This window comes from Dermacentor silvarum, chromosome 8 (assembly GCF_013339745.2).
Source record: "Dermacentor silvarum isolate Dsil-2018 chromosome 8, BIME_Dsil_1.4, whole genome shotgun sequence".
NCBI classification, from domain to species: Eukaryota; Metazoa; Arthropoda; class Arachnida; order Ixodida; family Ixodidae; genus Dermacentor; species Dermacentor silvarum.
In genome coordinates, this window is record NC_051161.1 from 52,318,415 (window position 1) to 52,342,377 (window position 23,963).

General features: G+C 47.3%; 1 protein-coding gene across 11 annotated transcripts in view; it reads right to left on the reverse strand.

Moving 5' to 3' along the window:
- Nucleotides 1-23,963, reverse strand: part of LOC119461226 (solute carrier organic anion transporter family member 3A1) — a 269,245-nt gene that overhangs the window by 104,048 nt on the left and 141,234 nt on the right. For 10 of the 11 annotated variants that reach the window (XR_007468275.1, XR_007468274.1, XM_049672087.1 and 7 more), the window contains one exon: nt 17,187-17,235. The exons of the other annotated variant lie outside the window; for it this stretch is intronic. The gene's annotated coding sequence lies outside the window, so the exon portion shown is untranslated. The remainder of the gene's footprint in view (nt 1-17,186; nt 17,236-23,963) is intronic. 11 annotated transcript variants of the gene reach the window in all.

The window sequence follows — 23,963 nt, forward strand, 5'->3', positions numbered from 1 at the left end:
TTTAAGAAGCAATGAATAATTCAAGCGCAACTTAGCACCGGTTCCAACAAGCGAAAATGCACGCGTAAGAGGGAGAGGGTGACGCACGTCCCCCTGCATCTGACGCGCTATCTTTTAAAAGAACCGATGAGGACGCGAGCTATACCTTTATTTCATTATTTGCTTATTAGTATTATTTTTTACACGGAAACGTCGTATGACGATTTCGCTCCTGCGATTAGAAAGCACCTCAGGCTGTTTACGAGCTATTACCCGCCATAACCGTCCGCTCCGGCCATGCCCCCTTGAACAGGAAACAAACCCAAACAAAAAAGCACGTCTGAAGAGGCGACACGCGGAAACGTCGAACGCGCATTAAGCGCGCGACTCTCGAGAGAAACGCACCCGGCGTATATAAACGCGCTATATAGCCGCAACGCGTATATAACACGCGCGTACTTTGCATAAGAACACTTCTTACATCTTATCCTCGCGTAACGAAACGCATTTGCGACGGCGAGAGGAAAGCAACGCGTGGGCGCGCGCGATCCGCCGCCACGAGTTGATAAAAAAAGTCGCGAACGCCCAAGCGCGCGCATATAGGAGCGCGTCGGCGCGCGTCGGCGCGCGACAAATTGCTCTCGCGTCTTCCGCAGGCGTCTCAGGCGCCGGACATGGACAGATGATGTGCGACGGCTCGAACCGATGTCGACGAGGCCTTCGAGCGAGGAAAAGGAAAACGTTTCGAAAGAAAGAATGAAAGTGAGAAGACGGCCCAGCAATATAACGACGCCCATATACACATAGCGTTTCCCAGGAACATGCGAGGGTCCATACGTCACGTCACTCGCTCATCGTTTTTCCGTCACGGAAGGAAATTAATCGCGCGTTTGCGAGAGCGCGCGCGCCGCTCCTCCTAGCGGAAACCATAAGCAAATCGATATATAGGTTCTGGCCTTGCATTGATCGGCGCTGTTTACTACCTTCGCGGAGAGCAGCAGGCCTGTAGCTCGCGTGGGCGTTCATGAAGCTTCCTTCATATTTATTTCTTTGCTTCTTTCTTCCTTAGCGTGTGGTGGGGGACGGGCATCACGCGCGCGTAATCGCACGCATTCTGTGAGCAAAGATGGATGGGCCGAAAGTTGCGACAGAACGGGCAGGGCATGCAGGCAGCAACACCTCTGCCGATATAGGCTGTTGCTACAGCGCCGAGAGAGCCCTAACGCTATCGCTATAGCCTGAGGGTTCTGCCAATGGAATCTGCCTGACAGATAACACTTGCAGTACTATCCACGTTTTCGCACTATTTTGTATGTGGCTTGCGAGGAGAGCGAAATCGTACTCACAGTGAATGATTAATTAGCAAGCCGGCGAAGTGTTTTTTTTTTTTTCCCTATAGATTCAGTATCGTTACTCGCGATACTGCACTTAACATTCCCTTTCAGGTTAAGAGCACATATAGTTAATGAGGCAGACAGGGATAGAAACAGTACGGGTCCCACGCCTGTCCATTTTATTCACAAAATTCAAGCAGCTAACCCTGCGGTGCGCATATACGAGCAGCATCCGAATGACAGCGCGCCGATTCACCTCGTGGAAGAATTGAAGCATGTCGGATCAGTTGTGCTGAAATCCGTGAGGTCAATGAAGTGTTACGAAAGGGAAAATGGTCATCCATACCTAGGGTGAACGAGTATTTACCCTTTCAGGAATTGAAACAGTGGCTTCACAGAACTCGTTTTTTTTTCCGTTTTTTTTTTTCATAGGCCATCGCGTCCGAATTTATGTCTGATCAGTCCGTGCTCGCGCAGCCGCCATAATTTTCTCTAATGCTTAGCATTATAGCTCGTTCCTTTAAGGACAGAGCCACCGCATATACGGTGAACGTCGACCACTGCAGACGCTGGAGCGGCAGAACGCTTTGAGCAGCTTGCGGCCTCAGGTGTTGAATTCCCTGCAGGACCAGAAATGCTATCCTGGACACGCTGTCAAATTCGCAGTCTTGTCACCTCTGATTGGCTCAGACAGCTGCTGCGGCATCCCCGATTGGATCAACATGCCGCCACCGCAGAGTTTGACATAATGGCGGGCAGTGTCCAGAACTTAGCACCCCAAGGAGATGGAAGCTGTAAGCACAGCTGTGTCATGACCGCACATGTATGTAGCAATCCCGGGCGAAATGGGAATCGCGTGGTTAGTAATTCCGTGCACAAAACGAATGCCTCGCGGAATACGCTTCAGCCACAACAGCCGCGTGCCTATCGTATACACATATGCCTCAACATGGACGCCGTCGTCACGAGACCCCACGGAAATACGCTCCACGTGGTTGCCGCTTTACGGACGCAAACGCAACGAACGAAAGTAAAGGAAGTACAGATGTCTGGTGGTGTCGCAATACAAGGACGCAGGCGCGCGCGCGAGCGCGAGCGCTATGAATAGCCGCGAGTATGCACTTAATACACACGCAAAGTCTAAGCAACGGTAACGACCTCACTACCCACTCCATCGGCATAGATACAACAGCATCAACACTTTCCACGTCACAGCGCGCGCTCACGAGTTGTAATAAAGCGCAGGCGCCGAACCAACGGCCCGCAAAAGTGGACGCAGAGCCAACACTCAACCTGAGCTTAAACACAGCAGCCCCGCTGCCCAAACACGAGGTTATATCTGTTTATAATTCTGTTACAAATGCGGGAAATTACGCTCTCCAAAGTCACGAGTTTATCTAAAGGCCTCCGCGGTGTTTACCAGAACAGGCACCCGGAGCAGGATTTCGACAGAACCTTCAATATGTAGAGCGCGCCTTGAGTATATATGGTTCCATGACAGGCCTTATATGCGCAATACACATTCTCTATCTATACCATCCTGACTTTAGAACGACAGCTGCATGGCGGATACTCTGCGGAGTTTTACGGTAATGCGAGTTCTTGGCGACCGTATTGCAGATGTATGCTACGTTAAGAAAAAAAAAAAAAAAAAAAAAACGATGATTGCGTGGCGCCCGCACTATTGGAGCACCGGATCGCGTCGCTGTTAACGTCCTGATCAAAATATATAGTTTTCTGGAAGTAACTGGAACAACAAATGTCCAATATTTCTCGTCACGTCTCAAAAGTGGTACAAGTCTAATTCACTCCGACGGGCGAAAAGGAATCAAGATTAGGGCGACTGCAGCGATTCTGTTGACTCGCTTCTGTATAGGCGTCTTTCTTCCTATATCTACCACCTGTATGTGTACTACTTCCCTTCTCATATTCAACGATTTAAAAGCTACCGGGAAAGAGAGAAACTGCTGCTAAAGTGATGTGTTAAAGGGACGCTGTGAAGTGCAACGCTGTATATATCAGCTTATGCTGGCAAAGCAATCTTTAGAAACCCTATTTATATTAGATAAGATATTAGATAAGAAAGTGACGATTATTAGCGGAGAAAAAAACGCAGGCCAATCTCAGATTTCTTGTATTTTCGCGCCCAATCCTGTGGGAAAAAGAGGCCCGTTTGTTCGCTTATAATTCAACTTCAGGCGTGGGTGCTCATGTGTGCATGTTAAATTGTTTGTAAACTAAATTCCATGCCATCGTAACATAATTACGTAAATTACCTCTCCCACATATATCATCAATTGTACACAACCTTCGTGTACTTGTACACATTCAACATCGCGTATGTAGAATGACACTTAGTTCTTCGTTATAGGCTTCTGCTGAAGCCTATGCTCGGGCCCAACTCTAGTGCCGCCCATCCAAATACATGCAAAACGCATAAGCGCTTTCCTGAGATAACTACTGGGCCGAGTTTAATGAAATTTGTTGCATTTGAGAGAGAGAGAGAGAGTCAGGTTCAGAGCGGAATTTCGATAGAGCTTGAACTTTTTTGAAGGAATTTTCAAAAATTGGTAAGCCTAAAAAAATAGAAGCACGAAGTTTATGAACTCGTAGCTCTGCCCCAATAAGAGCAGATATCGCAAGTCTGGAAACTGCATCCGTTAGAGCCCCCATGGAAAAGCGGCCGGTGTGGTCGGTATCTAAGCCGCGATTTCGACCTATCAGCAGCGTGACACCATAGTCACAAGCTACAATGGCGGGTGATATCTCACGTCTTTGTCTTTTTTTTTTTTCACAGTTGAAATCAGCTAGCGCAATACAGTGGTAATTGGAGATCGCAGGGAGAGAGAGGCCTTCGTCCTGCAGTGGACATAAATATAGGCTGATGATGATGATGATTTCATCCCGACGTGACGATCGATTCAAGGTTGATGTGCTCGCGAGTCACCAGCAACATGAACTTTCAATTCCTTCGTCCCCAAAGCAAGCACAGGCTGGCCCCGCCGCTGCAGCCTCCATAACCGATGCTGCAGCGCGTAGAAGACTGCTGTTTCTTATTGTTTTGCGCGATAAATATTGTTTCGTTTCTTAACCCCGTATTATAGTTCCTCCACTCGAAAAACACTCCACCTCGACTCAAGGAAGTGGACGGCAGCGCTAGAGCTTCGACTGAAGTGGTCACTGTGCTTCGTTGACGCTCCACGGCAGTTCTTGAGAAGCGTAGTGTCTCATTCATCCGAGGGGCGGCACCACATGCGCTCAACTCGGTGAAGTGAGGGAAGAGCTTCCTATTGAGGACAGTTTGAGAATACGGGGGTTTACCATGTAAACCGTTGCTGCTTGTTATATTTGTTATATGTGTCGTGTATTTTTTTGTAATCCCCACTCCTCTGTGTAGTGCTTCGGCCCCGAGAGCCATAAGTGAAAAGAAGCAAAACGAAACGAATTAAAACGCCACGAAATGAACTGCCTACTGCACGCGGTTTTAAGTCCTAGCCTGCTTAAGAGTTCTTTAGGAAAACCGGAAGGCAGAGAAGAGCCTTCGATGTGTGTACCCACGGCAGAACGAGCGCCCGAAGCTGTCGGTTCGTAGGCACCCCGGCGAACCTGCTTAGACAGACGCCAGCTGCCAAATCCGCATAAAGCAGCGCTTGGCCGAGGCAAAGTTTGGTCGAGAGGAGCGGACAGCTTGGCTTGGCACGTTTTTCTTTCTTTCTTTCCTTCAAGGCAGCGGCTACAGTATAACGGCGACGTCTCCCGTTTCACGCGAGGTGTTTGGTCTCTGCGCGGCCCAGCTTGCGGAGAGAAATCCAGAAATAGTTTCTCCCATCTTATGTAGGCGCCGCGTCCTTAACCCTGTTTTCATTTTTTCCTCTTGACCGCTCCGCCAAGAGCCCGCGCGCACGCAGGGCGCCGACGTGGCGGCTCAATCCAATGGGTCTAAGCACACGCAAGCGCGGTCAATTTAGCGCGGAGGCCACGCAAGCTATATAATATAGTATGCTCGGGATAACCGATGCTCTGGGCCTGTGTTCAATCGTGACGGTGGACGGTAAACGGTACTTACGAACGAAATGCTTTGTGAAACGCAACGCGCACATATCAAGACGATAACATAAAGACGGGAGCTGCGTATTCACTGCCATTTCCTGTACAGTGAGGTCACCTTTAATGGTTGGTTCTCACTTTGCGAACGATCTATAGCTGTATATACAACCTATATACGCAACGATCTATAGCGCCAGTGTCGTGTTCTTCATTGTTTAAGTCGCTGCTCATTGCGCGCTGGTACTTTTCAAAACACGAATTACCACCGACACGCCCAAGTTTACCTTCTAGTACTATATATATATAGCTACAAGTCAAGTACCGGCTGATGTCATGCCGATACACTGCGCAGGTGCCTAGAAACGTGCCAGCGCCGCCAGCCACAAGTCATCGGCTGCAAAGCCGGGGGATTGTATATGCACCTGGCAGAGAGAAGTATTCATATACGTGCTCAATACACTCGTGTGTTTCTTTTAACAGTGGACCCCACTGTATATGGGGTCCGCTAGCAACAGCGTACTTTCGCACAGTGACTTACCGCGGATGTAATTAATAATTCATCAGCCCCATAAGCGGCGGTGCGCCTTCATCTTGCGCCACGCGATAAGGCATTCCTGGCACGGCAAGGCAAATGTGGGCACATTCAACCAAGTTACAGGTAACGGAATGCAGAACGCAGAGATAAAAGTTGCAGACGCATGTGACGACGCCGCTGTTACCGGAAGTAAACGCAAAAGCCCGGAGGAATTCTTCAATGTTCCTCGGAACTTCAAATGAGTAACAAGAAAACCGCGTCGATGTGTGCAAAGTTGCACGAAGCTCCTCGAGCCTCGCGCACTGCATAACGAACCGGAAGTCTCACATCGTACAGCGAGACGAACTTCTCGAGAAAGGCGAGTGACGTAACGAAAGTGAAGAAAGAAGAAAGGAAAAACAACAACGAGAGAAGCGAGATTTATCAAAGTGAGCCGTGCGCTCGATTCTCAGGAAATGGGCGGCGGTTGAGGAGGAGGAAGAACGCGGCACAGCTTCCGCGAACGAGCGAACGAACAAACAAACGGAGAAAGGAAACGAGAGAAAAAACAAAACTGCACATACACTGTGTACGCGCCCGCTTCCAGCCTGTGTATACTAAACACGCACCCCAGTTGGCGAAAGTTGCGTCACAGGGGGGCGCCAGCAGCGCAGGAGCACGGGGCTCGTGAAAACAATGGCGCGCAGAGTGGGGTGCGCGCGCAAATCAACATCCATGTCGAGCAACACCGGCCGTTCGTTCTGAGTGCACGCGCGAAGGAAACGGTCGTTTCCGAAGTAGAGCATCGAAAAACCTCGCATCACGCGAGAAAAAAAGAAAAAGAAATAGAGAGAGAGAAAAGAAAAAGTAAGGTGGAGTCTGATATAGTGAAAACGAGGCGCGCTATAAGCACGGCGCATTGCGTAATGATTGCAACGGTCATGCATTGCTGACTATGGAAACGATGCGAAAGAGAAACGCGCCTTCTCGCGCAAGTGGCGCGAATTCCAGGGGCGTTTTTGTTGTCCCACGAGCAAGCTGGGCAAGTGACGGTGAAGGAGCCTTTGCCGACTTCTCGACGACGTTGAATAGCCCCAGACTATAACCAGGTTCCATGAATTTTTACCTGATTTCTTTGCACACGTATCGCCGTGTACGTGTTTTCTTTCTCAGATGAGCAAATGCCTTGCATGTCTACCAGTTCCCATCTTCTCCACGAAGTCGTGGCATGGATTTCGGGTTCTATATAATATTTTATACCGGTGTCACACGGTGAACTTTCGATGGCGATCGAGCCCGATCAAAAGTGTTCTGCGTGACACCCTTATTACACCTTTCACCCTAAACATATATGGGGTACCACTACTAATGTAAGGCTAGGCTAACCTATCCCGCCTTCCCTAAAGCATCTCTTCCTTCATCTCCGACAAAAAATGGTATAGCTCTAGTACACCAGAGGAATTCCAAAGTGCGTTTTCGCAAACTATTTGTGACGTTGACACCCGCTATATGCAAATCGGACTTCAAAACACTTAGTCGAGTTAGCCGTCAATGAGACCGTCACGCGCCCAATGACGCTTTGCGTTGACATTAACCAATACGGGTAGCCCCGGTGGCAGCGCACGTTTAGATGATTATATATGTTACAGCGCAGTATAGAGATAAAGCAGTTAGCTTTTCGGTAACGCGTCCCAATTTATTTCCGACACCCGCATGGTTGCCTACTTGCTTCCTGCTTGCCTGCCTAAAAGGTCCTTACGCGCAAAACATCTCCTGTGTGACTGCCCCACATACGAAGATGAGAGGAGAGCCTTTGGGATAGCTTGGGGAACTTAGATGACAAACCTTTCACAAAGATCTTGGGCCCGTGGCCTCGTCCGTCTGCTATGTGCATTTCAAAAAACGCAACAGCGTCTTTGTGGCCTTCCACATAATCACACTGGACGCAACAGCGTCTTTGTGGCCTTCCACATAATCACACTGGTGGCTCAGCGTTTAACGCTTGTGTGTATAAAAGTGCAAAGTGTGAACTTCTCTCTTCCTTCTCCTCTTTCAATCCCCTTCCCCAGTGCAAGGTAGACTACCGGGCTCATCCTGGTTAACCTCAATGCCTTTCCGTCATGGCTTTCGCTCTCTCCTTACGCGCAAGCAAAACCAGCCGTCCACAGACTCGAGAAATGCCGTAATGATTCAAGGAGTATAACATATATAGTACTGCCAGAACAGGGACATAAAGTGAACTGCTGCGCCGCATTCTTCTAGCGTCTACGCAGGGTTGCATAGCCTCCTCAGTGCCAACGGTGTCCGTTCATTCCTTTTTGTCCGCCTTCGTTTCTTGCGCTGTTTTACCTTCATAGGCCACGCTGAACTAACCTTGTAGTACCAGCGTCGCGCACTTCTGTATAAAGTAACCTGTTCTCTTTCTCAGTTCGTGCACCTCTCTCTCTCTCTCGTTCTGCGAGGTTCCGGCCATCAGCCGCGTTCTCCGAACCTCAAGGCCGTTCGCAGAGCAGACAGGCCGCCACGTCGATCGGCGAGACAAAAGCGATCCGGAACGATGCTTCTGAGAAGAAAACAAGACGCCGCCGAGCAATGCCCTTGCGGAGAAAGCGGAGAAGCGCGTGTGTGCACGCCTTTATATAAGCGCCGTCACTTCGCGTTCCGGGAGAAAGGTTGCGAGGGAGACCATTCAAACTACACGTTACAGGGCCGGCAACAACGGAGCTGTCAGCTATACGCGTCCCGGACCCGCTTCGGGTTTCTCCACGAAAAGTGCTCTGAAATGCGCCGGGTGCGCTGAAAAAAAAACGGCCTCGAGACACTTGGCCTTCGTGACCGTCAAGCGATACAGCATACGCTCTGCACGCACGCATCACGCCTTAAGCTCCGACGAAAGACTCGCTTATTCCCAGTTCTTGATGCGCAATCGATCCACCTAGCCTGAGTTAAATGTACGCTGACACGACGCTATCGATGCCCTATTTTTTATTTTACAGTGAAGCTGCTTATGGCTAGGCTTCGGTGCATTTTTCGTGTGCCTATGCAAAAATGCGGGCATATCCGGGTGATCGTGCAGAAAGGGTCCGAGCGCAATGGCACATATACCGCTGTGGACTCCGGGTAGTGGGCTCCGGGACCTGTATACACGCGCCCATGAACTACCCTAGTCACACTGAGACCCAAAGAGGTCCCAGGAACAATCGGATCTTAGCCCCAACCGCCGACCCGCGTCGGCCACGTCTACGTTCGCACCGCCCTCTCTTTGTCGGCGTTCCAACAGCTTGCATGCCTAGTTTTCAGCCGCTCTCCCGGGGCGGCGGCACCGTCGCGCGTGTATATGAGACAAGGTGTCGTTCTCCATTTTGAATTTCTCTTCTCGCGTCGTAATGGGAGGTTGCGTGTAATGCACCCTCCCGGCGACGATTGCATTCTCGTCTTTGTCCCTGTCGTTGCTCTTCGTAGGCATGTTGCTCCTCGGGAGTCCGGACTATACGCGGCCTCCCCATTCCGTGTCACCTCTGTGTCGTGCGCTAAACAGCTTCGCTGGTCATCCACCTTGACAGAGTGGAATGGCTCATGATTCTTTTATTTCCTCATTTTTCTGCGTTAAATGAAGGCCCAGGCCCACTGAACATCAGAATAAATACTGGCAAGCGTGAGGTGGACCCCTCATGACGTCATGATACACTGGCTCGGTGCATTCCTGCAATTTCATGACGTCACGATGATGTTAATGACGCCAGGTCCCGCGTTTCGACAGGAACGCCAAGTTACAATACTTGGGCGTTCCCCAACGTTCGTACTTGCTACGTCTCATTCATTCAAGTGGGAGAAGCGCGTCGCAGAGTTTCTATAGCTTCGGAAATAACTGTCAATATACCTTCAATATTTTTTTTTCTTCTTTGGCGTCCTTTAACGTAAGCCGTGTACACAACAAAGAAACTGTTGAGTCGCGATGTAATGGCACCGAGTCGCACGCTACGTAACAAAGCCCAGTATAAGCAAGCAAGCCAAAACGAGCCAGCGAAAAGGACAAAAATAGCGGCGTCATACGTCACGCTTCCCGCAGGCCCACAGAACAGGGAAAAAAAAAAAAAAAAAAAAAAAAACGGTGGGGTAGAAACGAAATTGGCACGGACACTGAGTGGTCAACGGTGAAGCCTGCTGTACGCAGCAGCCGACGATCTAGCATCGCGGGTCAGTCTGACTTCCTCCTCCGAATCATTTGTCTTGAGCTGCCCGCTAGTTTACCAGCCCCACGCCATCAATCATTGTGTGGGTCATATATTTATAATGATTTATAACAGCCACTGATCATTTTGCCACCAGTTTGGCTGGCAACTACCCCGTTGTCTATTACGCAGTCAAACATAGCCGAACGTTTAAAATGGGCGCCGCCGATATATTTTATTTATTTATTTTATTTATTTCCTACTGCAGACCAAGAATTGGTCCAAGCAGGACAGGTACAAGCGGTAGGATAAAAGTACAAAGACAAAAGATAACGTAGGAAAATATTACGCAAAATGGAAAACACACACCAATTATAGTACGTATCCCCAATTAACAGTACGTAACATGGGAAAAAAATAACGCAAATGGAAATGTCAATTAACAGTACGCATCAAGGCTTTAAGTTACAGAAAATTGGCTAAAATTAGTTAGACGGTTCCATTCTAATACAGTACGCAGGAAAAAGGAAAACTGAAACGCGCTATAGTTTTAGCAACATGAGGGGTAAAAGAATGGCCTTAAAGATGTCGTGTGTGTCTAGTGGACAGAGGAGATAAATATGCATGTGGGTCAAGGGCTAACTTATGATTAAGAAGTGGGTAAAGAAAGTTGAGGCGGTTCTTTTTTCGTCGTAGTTCAAGTTTTTCAATGTTGTTAGCAGCCATGAGTTCAGACGGTGAGTCTACTTTTAAATTTAGAATAAACAAACCTAACAGTCTTTCTTTGTACAGCTTCAAGTTTTTTTTTTTTATGTTACGATTTAGTGAAGGGGTCCCACACAACACACGAGTATTCCAGTTTAGGTCTTATATACGTAAAATAACTGAGAAGTTTAATGTTAGAAGGAGAATTTCTAAGCTTCTGCTTTACAAAACACAACTTATGGAAGGCGGCAGAACATATGTTGTCTATGTGTAGGTTCCAAGACAGGTCATTAGTTATTGTTAAGCCGAGATATTTATAGCTCGTTATCTGTTGCATCGATGATGAGCCAAGGTTATACGCGAAGTTAAGAGGTGTTTTTGTACGAGTTACACAAAGATAAACAGTTTTTTTGCACGTTTAGAGCCATACCATGTTCATTACACCAGTTTAATGTGTTATTAAGACTAAAATTCAAATTGTGTTGATCATTAGTGTGTTGATATCTTTAAAATTGTGTTGATCATAACTTGAAAGACGCTTCTAAAACGGTACAGCTTTCTTTTAGGAGCCGGTTGCAACTTATTGACAACATTCCCCGACTGACAAAAAAAGAAGAAAAAAAAAGGGGGGGGGGGATCCTCCTAATGCTGCAGTATTCTTGCCGCCAGCTTGACGCTCTTTCGACACGTACCGCTCGGCCACATAAAGAGAAAGAAAGAAAGAAAGAAAGAAAGAAAGAAAGAAAGAAAGAAAGAAAGAAAGAAAGAAAGAAAGAAGCGACCTTACGACCCGCGCGCTACAATGCTGGGAATGTCGTAGCACAGCTTGCTCTGTAAACGGAACACCGTACCAACTCGTTCCGAACAGCCCAACTCGCAAAAAAGAAAAAAAAAAAGAAAAAAAAAGGGAAAAACACAAACCCGGTAAAACAGCGCGAAACAGGTCGCTCAACTGTTACGTATGCATAAACCAGCAGCATTCCGCGCGCAGTTGAGCAAACCGGAAAGAGAAACGTAGAAACAAGTACAGCAAGAAAGCACTCGCGAAAAAAAAAAATAGAGAGAGAGAGAGAGAGAAAATGAACAGTGAATCGACCTTCGTTCCTCGAACACTGGTTCGTGTAGTTTCTTTTTCGTTCATTTCCATGCATTCATTTCTTACAACAATGCCCTTCACGCATCACGACAGCATAGGTGCATCCAAAAATAAGGGAATACATATTAAAGGAAACAAGAAAAAAAAAGTAAGATCGCGTAACGTAAGACGAAAAAAAAAAAAGGACACAAGCAACCAAAGGGAAACCTGTTCTTCCTCCGCGCGCTGTCAAAAGCAAACTCGCGGCGACCAATAACAGAGCGAGGACGACGATGCTGCACTAACCCTGGAGGAGTTGCGCCCCTCGCTGCTGCTGCTGCTGCTGCTGTTTCCTTGGAAGAAGAAGAGCTCGGTTGCTTGAGCACGCAAGTTTGGTTTATCCGGCTGACGACCACAAACGCGGCGCACGCGGCGCACGCACCGCCTCCCCCAGCGGTGACTGCAGCAGGTTCGTCGCTGTTTCCCGAGGAAAACGCAGTCTTCCGACCGAATGACCTTTCTGCAAGTCACGGGCAAAAAAACAACTGCTGGTTTACCTCGAGGTTCTGTCTTCATTCTCTTACAATTTGCAGAGAAGTGATTGTGCGCCCCCTGTACACGTAAGAAAGCGCTCGCTCCGCAACGTGGGAAGAGGGAGAGAGAGAAAAAAATTTGCCGCGTATCTGCGTGCCTCACTGCAAATGTCGTCGAAAGACGATAGTCTTCTGCCGGCCGTACTACATGAGTGCTGGTCTGATCCGCGGCCACCCGTGATGCTGTTCTCGTACCATTTCCGTCCTGGCATGAAGGTTTGTTTGAACACATTTCATTTTACCGCATTATTTCATCAAGCGGCCATTTATATTTTGCCCTGCCTCAGACAGCGCTTCCTTTATGTTGAATCGGCCGCATCTGGCTGGCATTGATAAAATTGAGGAGGCGCTGCGTGAGACATGGACGCCATCTGGCAATACATCGGGAAACATGAGCTTGTGCAGAGGGTTTCCTTCCTCCATGGCAGAGGGCGCTCGTCGGCGCGCAGTCGGGGAACGTCGTTCGTCGGCGCGCATAGCATGGCATTTTCAGCGCAGCTTAAGAAACTAGGGTCTTTAGAGTTACGTATCTATGTATTTTCTATTAAAGGAACACACCTCCTAATACTTACCTAGTGATGTTGCGCCTCAGATATGCGTAATATTTACTTTGTGATCAATAACGTTCACAAGTATGAACAGCCGTACCAGTTTAAGTAGTGTGGGCGGTAAGCAAGTGGTCCAACTTTGGCCGGGTGGCTGAATCGGGTGACAGACAAACAGACAGACAGACAGACAGACCAAATTTTCAGCGTTTAAGTTCCCCAAGAAAGACTATCGTCTTTAATAAGTTGAGAATATAGGAAGAATAAGTGCATGGAATGCCAATACAAGGATACATAGATGGAAAACGATTATTTGTAGAAGTTGTCGACAAGCTGACGACGTTTGTTAGCGGAAAGGGTAAATAGACAAAATGGTAAATCTAAACTATATCAGTAAACAAGATTTTAGCGTGAAACAGACGACCACACACACACACGCGCGTGCGCGCAGAGAAGGGGAGAGACAGGGCAGGCACGGCATTCAAAATTAGAGGAACAAGCACATATGCTATTTTTCGCGGCAAGGGCCTCTCTGAATGGCTAGGAATGCCAACATATAGCGGAATTTGAGTGTCCGGAAATAGCGACCTTGCTCGCGTACCCCTTAAAGTGTATGTATTACTGGGTGTCCGGGGTTAAAGGATTGCAAACACTCCCCAAACAGCCACCGCGATGCTCTTACCGCTTGCAGTTTCTTAGTGCTGTCGCGAGCTAGCCACTGCGCCAAGAAAAGTGCAACGGTCTGCGATCAACGCGAGCAGTAGCGACTGCGCTAGCTCGCTTTGATCACAGATCATTGTCAGAACGAAACCAATTTGGAATGCCGGCCTCTTTCAACATTAGTAACTACTGCTGCAATTCCTAAGGACGGCACTACGTATAGAAACGGCATTAGCCTTAATTGGTGTTCACTGTATAGCGCACCCGATCCGGTGATGTGGAAGTTGTGAGGTGATCGCGACCGTCTGTGATCGTGTGTCCCCGCTCTCTACCTCCCTCACCCTTTCCCCAGTGTAGGATAGCAAACCGGATATTTGTCCCGGTTAATCTCCCTGCCTTTCTCCTTCCTTTCGTCTCTCACTCCTTTAAAGAATTAAGCGCGAAGGAAACGGAGAGAGAGAGAGAGAGAGAGAGAGAGAATAAGAAGAAAAAGAAATGACATCTTTATGGCTCAGGTTATAGTTGGATCCCCGATTTCAGGGTCAAACACTTTAACTTTCTCATTTTTTTCTTTCGTCCCATCATTAACAAGATTCGCTGATAATTATCACTGTCGGCAAGCCACAACAATAAGGCGATTATCATACACGCCGCGAATGAAGTTACAATGTCCCTACAAATTCAGTCTAGAAGTTCAAGCACGGGTGAGTTGCTGCAACCAGGGCGGCAGAAATAGAAATAACCAGACGGAAAGAACAGACACTGGCAAAAGGCGAGCAACCTCTCTGTACCCCCCTCCCCCTTTTTTTCTTTTTTTTTTTCCCCGCAAGAAAGGAACAGCAGTCTGCCACGGGCAGGAGGATACATACCGCTGTGGCACTAAATAGAGACTGCACGCAAGGAAAGTGCAGCCCAGCTATAGAGAGCCTTTAGATCTCCGTGCGTGGCCGGCGAGCGGGGAATTCCCGCGAGAAGTAGAGGAAATAAGGTCGATGGACGGCCCGGCCGAACGCAGCCGCAGCCGTAGACACTTTCGTAAGCTTTCTATTTCTATTATGTCTTTTTGTTCGGAGTATTATTTCGACGCTCGCTTTCTGCGTTCGTGCTGAACGATTAGGGCAAAGCATGAAGCACGATTTCGCAATCAGCGGGCTAAGCCGCCGGCAGTCGAGAGAAAGCCGAGCACTGCAACATGACAAATCAGTTAGGCAATCCGCTTGCGAAAGTACGTGAAATACAGGGTAGAACCCAGGAAAAAAAAATGAACTCCGAACACAGCTATACATGCTTCCCGTAAAGACGGCGAGTCCGTTTGCTTGCTCGAAACGCACTATGTAGAACACAAAGGAACTGTACGAAGCTGAAACAGCTACACAGGGAAAATCCGGAGAGACTGGGGAAATACAAAGGTTCTGCACGGGTTTGGTGGCGTTGGTGAGTCATAACAGGACCACTTCGACGGAGTATAGTATAAAATGTATGCTTCATAGCTGCTGCAATCATTTATACTTAATGAGCGCGAGATCGTTGGCGTTGATTATACGCAGGATAGGGGGGGGGGGGGGGGTAGATAAGTAAAATAATGAAGAGGAAGTGAGTGGGAACACAGTAGCAGAAGAATGTTCGCTAACAGCCACAAGCGTCCGTATATACAGTCCAATCGCTTCCAGGAAGCGCAATAAGGCTTTTGTGGCCTTTTTCACGCAAGATTGCAATTAGGCCAATATCAGAGGATATTTTCCTCTGAGAGCCGTCTGTCCTCCAAGCGGCTGAAAACTAGCTCGCAGAGCGCGTCGATGAGCGTCGAAAGGTGGGCAGTGGTACAGAAAGTGCTGCGTTGTCTCGTCACACCCGCTAAAGCTGCACGCAGCACTGCCGACCATTCCTGTTGGGAATGGATAAACATTCGTAATGCAACGCCTAATTATTATTATTATTATTATTATTATTATTATTATTATTATTATTATTATTATTATTATTATTATTATTATTAACTGTTTTTGTAAAATAGTGCCTCGACATTTTCTGTACATCAACCCGCCCCCGTTGGACAATGCCTTTAGTGGGCCTGTAAGGAAATTTAAAATAAATAAATAATGATTAATTAATTAATTATTATTCTTATACTACAACACTTCGTAAGAGCAGCGCCCGACTAATGGTGATGTTGGACATATTATTAGCGAATGCAACCAGCCAATGGCAAATGCAGTAAAACCTCGTTACAACTAAATTGAAGGGGGAGCCTAAATTACACTTCGTTATAGCCATTATTACATGTACTGCAATACGAATCTCTGTGGAAATTTAGCGGGGAATTTCATTTACTTCGCTATATCCGTTATTTCATTATAAAGTGGCTTGACTGCAACTCTTACAAACGAAATGTTTTCTGAACTGGCCCCAGTCGTTTAGTTAAATTCCGCGCGTCTTTCGCGGTTGTGGACTAAAACAGATACGTGTTAAGCACTGAGTAACTGAGCACTGATACTACTTTCGCTAATTAACGCTTTAGTTGTTCAGCGCGCAAGTTGCAATTGCGATCTTAAGCCGGACAATGCGCGTGCTCTTTGTATGTTGTATCCTGAGACATAGCACCGGTTGCCAGCTATTCGTTCTAATGCAAGCTATTCATTCTAATCAACTTCCAGACCAGAGATGATGCCACGAAACTGAAGTAAGACCGCCGCCATCTTACCATGGTAACGAAAGAACGTTTAGAAAGCGCTTTCTTCTCACTTCCTGGTAGTGAAATATGGTTAACTTTACCGTGGACGTCCTTGAACGGACGTGCATCTTTGCGTCACTGTTTTTAGGACGAACTCTGAACGCGCTGACAAATTTGATTGGAGATCATGTAAATACCCAGCTAAAAGGTAATAATTTAGCAAGAATCAATTAGTTTTTATTTTCCAGTTAGCCTAGCATTTATATTAACAAATCAAAAGCATTTGAGCTGTGAGCAGACATTCACCCGCTGGCGCGGCCCTGTTTCAGTTAAGTGAGCGCTCCTCTATTTAAAAAATATATATATATATAGATGGCGCTGGTTAAGTACACGGGGCAAGCGCTGGCTTAACCTGTGCAAGGTAAGAAGCTGCTGCTGGCTGCCACTCGGGAAATTTTTATTTTGAACCTCTCTGGTTCCGACAGAAACGGGTATAGTGCGAAAGAAGAAGGTCGCAATGCACGCACACCAGGCAGCGACATCTCTGCACGCGGCCACGCAGTGCTGCGGCGCGCCACGCGGAAAACCAGGAAACTGCTGCAGCACCCCTTGACGCCGCAATAACAACAACCGGAGTGCGGCGACAAAAGGGGGCAACGCACTGCTGAGGGGACGACGATCGCCGCGCAACGGAGCGAGAAGGAAAACGCTGCAGTGCGTGTCTTCGCGTGCGTGTGTGTGTGTGGCAAAATGAAGGCCGCGGGGGAAGGGCTCTGCATGTATACGCATTGTTATACATGTGTGCCGGCCGGCCGGACACACGCGATGCGGCCCGAGCGCGCGGCGCAGTGATTGCGTTGCAGGAAGTGAGTCGGACGTGGTGCTGCTTACCGCACTTCCGGAGTGTCCGCGGGGCCCCTCTTATCGGCGCCGCCGTTTCCTGCGTGAAAAAAACAGAGAGAGGGGTAGGCAGGTAAGTGGACGTGTCGGAGCAAGTTATCACCAATAACAGATATACAATGTACTACAGTCGAATCGGGATATATCGAATCTGAAGGGGATCACAAAGTGCGATATACAAAAATTTTCGATGGGATTTTACTACTGTTCGTTATACGCAATAATTCGTTATATGCGGGTTACATATATCCGGGTTCGACAGCACTATGTGTACTATACGAATCCAGCTTCTCCGCCTGTTTAGTAGTGGTATTGAATAATTTACTATGAATAAGGTTAAGGTAAGGAAATTACTGCTGGCCACGCTGTAACCGTCTTAACTACATCTGATAGCACCAGAATGGCGGTCAGCAGTGGGTATGATTGTTGGAGGGGCGAGGGAAGGGTTAGAGGATAGACTACAGGACGAAGGAAACTAGTAGATTCGATAAGTGAATGTTGGGATCCTTGTATACGATATCGCAGGCGAGCTGATTAGCTCGTTCATTCCATAACACCCCAATCGCAACCATACAGGGACGAGAGCGGGGTATATCCCGAGCTACACCCAGACCTTGCAGGACAGCTGGGCGCATTCATACGACAAGATTCCAGAAACCACTCTATTCACCGCAACGCGCAAGCACATTCTCAGAGGTCTACTCACAGAATACCGACCTCCCTGTCGTCCCTGAAGTGGCAATCTCAAAAGATCGCACATTCTACGGCAGTGTCGTTCACTACTATAACCCTTACCTAAACTATAATCTTTCCCATTCCACTACAATCATATTTGACAACCAAACGTTCGTCGCGGACTTCGTTGGACTAGCTCTCAAGCAGAGCGCAAACGATGCCCTTCGACTGAGGGCGTCGATAAACCAACTTTCATTTGCAATAAAGAGTTATCTATCTCTGTGTGTCTATCTTGCGTCCCTCACGTGATGAGGGATGCATGTGCTATATAGGCCTTTTCATGTGAAGTCACAAAGACAGCTCTCACCCCGCTAGTACACAAACATGGCGGCTACGATGACGTCAATGCAATGTATTATTACGCGCACACTGTTTTTGACGGCGACTGTTTTTTCACCGGTTTATCACTGTTATCGCTTTGACGTTCGACGCAAGGCGGGCTCGTCGTGTTGTCATGACTCTTGCTTACCCCGCTTCTCGACCTGCTAGCACCCAAAGATGGTATCCGCCGATGACGTCTGTGCAAACTATCCATACTTTACTCGTTGGCGCCTGAGTAGCTCTGTACACGCCAGTAACAACCGCTTCGCAACTTGGAAGACACGACACCCCTCCTTATACGACAGAAGGAGCAGCACATCGGCGTACTCCCAATACGTCAGCGAAGGTGAGCCACGGACTGGCATGCGTCGAGGCTGTGATAACGGGATGTGGAGCAGCTGCCAATCGGCAAGGCAAGGATGGTACGTGCACCTGCTCCAGTGACCTCGACCGGCTGGAAATTACCAGGCACCACTCCATCTCATATACGGGAAGCATTCCTGTACAGTATAAGCGAGGGCTCCGTCACCTTGACAACTCGGGCGGTTTTGGAACGCCAGCGCGCGGCCTTGGATGGAAAGTTGGCTGAAGATCATTCGCCGAAGAATGCGCGCCAAAAACAGCAGGCGCACGCTTTGGATGGTTGGCTACACTGTATCTCAACGGCTGGCTCGGGGTGCCAGCGCTTTAACGTGTTCTCTAGTGAGTTTGGCTGGTTATTACAGTTTACGGAGTACCAGGATGCTGAAGCCCTTGGTCGGGACATAATGATCATGATGACTTCGCCGATAGCGAGCACCTCAGGGATGACTCCATAAATAAAAATATGAGATTCCAGCAGGACACTCAATGAAAACATCGACGCGTGATGATGATAGTTTTAATAGCGACATCAGTCGTGGTTCTGTTCAATCACGAAGCGTTACGAATGTATTGTGTGTTTCATGCTGCAGCCGTAATATACACCCACAAATGTGCAGCTGCCGATGCCTTTGGCTTCATGAGCTAAGTGGTCCGATATCTATTTTGTTGAAACAATGGTTTTTACGTGTTCCGGTTGAACTCAGCATCACAAAATGGCGCCAGAAACGCTGCTGCTCGCGTCCAAGTCTCCGGTATTCCACAAGTGGTAATACGTAGACCGGCCAAGCTAAAGCTTTCTGCGAACCAAAAGTGTAGTACCTAAACGCGTAGGCTCCAACACGTCTCGCGTCGCTCGTTCACGCATTCGACGCCGACGCAATCGCATCCACGGCAGCGGCAGCTGCTGCTGCAATGTCTGGCGGCGGCGGTTTGCATCGCCCACGCTCAAGATGCTAGGAGAGAGCTCGCAAGGACTCCCGACGGCGTTACAAAAACGAGGAAGCAATTAGGAGGCCTCCGTTGTTGAAAAGCCTCGTCGGTGCTAATGCGACAAACACCAATAAATGATTTTCATAGTAATACAAATGAACCAAGTGGCTATACGCCTTGCAAACTTGCCGGCTACAATTCGTAAATTGAAATATGCGCCCTAAAGTAATTATCATCAATTATGTGGTTCGAATGCTTGTTTGGTGCTTCTTATTTATTGAAACGAAGCCTGTTCTGTATGTTGTACGCGTGATTCCAAAGAATGTATGCACTTTTCGCTTAACTTTGCTGAGTTCTTGAAGCCTGCTTCATCTATGCCGCGGGTGGGCCCGGTATTACACGACCTCCGGGGTCGGCCCACATTTTTTTGCTCAAGGACGCGGACACGAAAATGTCGACCAACGAGAGGCATTTCTTGTTCCCATAACATGGTAAGAAAGGTACGGTAAATTTTCTGCCCCGCGCTGCACAGTATAGATCTACGAAAATATATTCGTTTCATTTGCCAAAATTACAGCCGCAGTTTCTCACCAACACAGGCTCAACAATCTCTGAACATTGAGCCATCACTTTCACGTTATCGCATCGAAGCGTTAAAACTTTTGTACACAATTAATACCTCCACCTCTGGTCTTTCTGACTGTAATTATACATCACATTTACAAACGCAAGTTGTACCCGTAGCTCCCACGCCCAGAACATAACACCCATTTTTGCTCGTACTTACGCATTCAAACACAGTTTTTTTTTTTTTTTTTTTCACATGCGATAGAGCTATGGGATTCTCTACCCGGCAACATTCGTTCACTATCACTAAAAGATTTTACAGCTCCCAGCGGTAAGCACCTCGATAACATGTAAAGCGCTTCCTTTTTTCATTTTTTTTTTTGTGTATGTGTATGTTTTTGATGTGTAATGTATAGTAACGAATAATGTTCCCACTCCTGCTATAGCCCTATATTGGGCTGCAGTATGTGTAAATAAATAAATAAAAAATATATAAAACACGAGAACTTGCGTAGTGGAGCAGGCTACGTCGCTTGGATAGCCCTACACTACAGGCTATACAGCGATCATTAGAGCTTTCTGAAGAGTCTTGTGCACGTGAAGACACTACTTGTTTGCTCCTAATGCTCCATTTGTACTTTTAATAAAAGCAACCCTTCATAACGTACTATATTATGACAGAAACTTGCTAACTTTAAGAATACTAGGATGTGAACATCGTTTTATATAAACTGTCATAACGGCTGTTCATTTATTCGAAAACTATTCGATATATCAATACGATTCGCTTCAGGGCCTATTCGATTCGTATTCGTTTCGGTTTCGTATATCACTATTCGCACGCCCCTAGAAAACGCCATTAGTGACTCGTCTCTCACTAGCAAGAATCGCGAGGCGGCTGGGAGAGGAGAAAATGACCCCCAAACATGGCGCAACGCGACTCCGGCGAGATTCGCGCGAGGCGGGCGGAATAAATAATCGAACACGCGTCTCTAATTTCATCGGTGTCTCCCCGATGACGCGAGCTCACGCATAACTCGGGGAATCGACAACAGACTGCATAGCGACGGAGTGAGTATCGTATGTTCCGCTATAGAGTCTGCACATTGTACGTATATGCGGAGTTCCCGCAATCGACGCATAACTGCCAATTAAAAATGTATTCCGGAACGGTGTAACTGAGCTAGTTCACTATAGGGCCCGTAGCGAACAGATTGGCGTAATTCGTCAACATAAGTCTTACGAGGGGATGTCAGAACGAATGAGAGAGAGAATAAAGAAATGCAGGTAAGTTAACCAGACGAACGTCCAGTTGGCTACCTTGTACGGAAGAATTGGGATTAAAATAACGAAGGAAAAGGGAGAGGCAAAACGGAGAGAGAGTTGCAAAGTAGGATGCACGAGGCAGGTCTACAAGCATCTTATCAGTTCGGTTGATTTTAGGAAGGTCGTCAGAGCGCGCGTAGCTTCCCGAGTTGATGATGGGTTGAGACCCATGCACCCATGATATTCGCGCCTGTACAGGTTGACCATGTGGCTGAGCGCGCTCCGAAGAGACTGACGTCATGGCCTTTAAGATTTGCGCCGGCGCGCGCAATTCGCGGAGATACAAATATAACCTGCGCGATGCGAGCCAGGATTTGCCACGGTTAGAAATCGTAGAACTTTCGGGACCTCGCGTTCCCCCCCCCCCCTTTTTTTTTTTTCTTTTCAAGCTCCCGGCGAAGTCTCAAAATGCCACGTCTTTGACAGTAACACTCTATTTCAATCTTTTGTAAGAAGCGATATTGTATCTTCAAGATTATGCGTATAGAGTCCGCATTCACGGACGGCGTTCGCTGTTCGCGAGGCGGGATTTCAACACATGCTAGCACGTATAGCACGCGGACTTACACGCTAATGCGAAAAATAAGCCGATAGCCGTGATTGAAAAGGCGAAATGTGAAGCACTTGCGTTGTACAGCGATCGAAAACGAACTTTGTAAATAACGTACAAAAGCGCACTGTACGAAACTGGGTCATTCATACGTGTGTACCACGCTGCAGACAGGAAAATACGGTGCACTGGACGCTCAAGATGCGAAATGTGAAGAGCGGTGGTGGTGGTGGTTGCTGGCAGCAGCAACTACTTCTCAATCAATCAATCAATCAATCAATCAATCAATCAATCAACGCCACATATCCCTGTCTTAAGCACAGTAAATGTGAAAGCTGTTCAGCATATATCCGGCTGCGATATCCGACTTCCGATATGCAAAGGCGCCCCCTGATTTTCGAATGTCGACGAACTTTACATCAACTCTGTTGACCCACTACGCAGATTTACACTTCGGGAACGATTGTCCATACTGCGTCAACAAAAGGTTCTCAGTGGTCAAACAGAATATTCATGTTTCTTTATTGTACCTTAGGTTCAGAAGAAACATAATCTGGCATTGATCTCGGATCTCTCTAAAATGCTCAGAATTTTGTCGCTACCGTTTCACATTCCTACGACACATAGAGAACGTACAACAAACACACTCCCGCATTGAGCCACTGCCTTTATACCTCGGATAGTTCGGTTTTCTACCAGCTTGTCTCTACGATCATTTAAATGAGTTCAAAACGCGCACAATAGTGTCATTAGTGAGAACCAATGACAAAAGAAAAATGACGATGAAATTGCGCAATAAGAAATAACAGTAATAAAAGTCGGGGAATAATTAGCTCCCCAAACAAAGGAGGCATACAATTTCGAATCCTTGTCAGAATAGAAGAGTATATATGGCAGACGTCCACGGCTGCAAAGTAAATCCTACGCATATAGTAGGTTCGTTTCTTGTTTTGCTTTGCTGGAGCAGTCTTCCGGCGGTGCTATACAGAAATGTCCACGCATGGCGACTAAATTAGCAAAACAGAACACGTCCAATCCGAACGCATATTGTCATACGTCCGGTTCGTACGTGTTCTCATACTTCGCTGTTCAGTAAGGATTCCCAGAACACGACATTAGCACAGTGAGAAATCAGGCCTGCGCTCGTTAATTACATAGCCCACAGAAACCAAGGACTGTTGAAAGCTCACTAGCTATTGTTCCAAGAGGAGAGACACACGCTCTATCTGCAGCCTCATTAACGGAATACCTCTCTGGTGGTAAACCGCATAACTGTATAGTTACCGCCGTTAGCCGTAACACCGCATCTGGTTAGGGAGCTGAATACGCATGAAAGAAAAGGGAACTATAGAAGCAGCTGCACGACTCCTGTACATGTCAATTTGCAGTTGTGGATAGTTCAGCACATCGATTACTAATATATTAGTCACTGCAGTAAGTAGGCTTTAACTCAAATAACATCTCATTGTATTTTTGTACAAATACACTGTCCGGGCCCATTAATAATTGTGAACAAGTCATTATAATATTCGTTGACGTGAATCTGTTACAAAGTTAACAACACACACACACACACACACACACACACACACACACACACACACACACACACACACACACACACACACACACACACACACACACACACACACACACACACACACACACACACACACACACACACATATTATATATATAATGCTACGAGAGACACATTCTGCCAGGGGCAGACGACAAAGAAGACGGTTCTGTCGGGTGCTGGTGGCTGTCCACCATCTTGGCTACTGTGTCTGTGTAGTGTAAATACAGTGTAAATAGTCCCGCCTTGTGTCGTTTTACGTAACAATATATATATATATATATATATATATATATATATATATATTGGAATCTCGTTGATACGAGTCTGCATAATACGTTTTTCGAGATAATGCGTTTTTTTTAATTTTCCAGATAATACGCTGTGGTTGGATAGT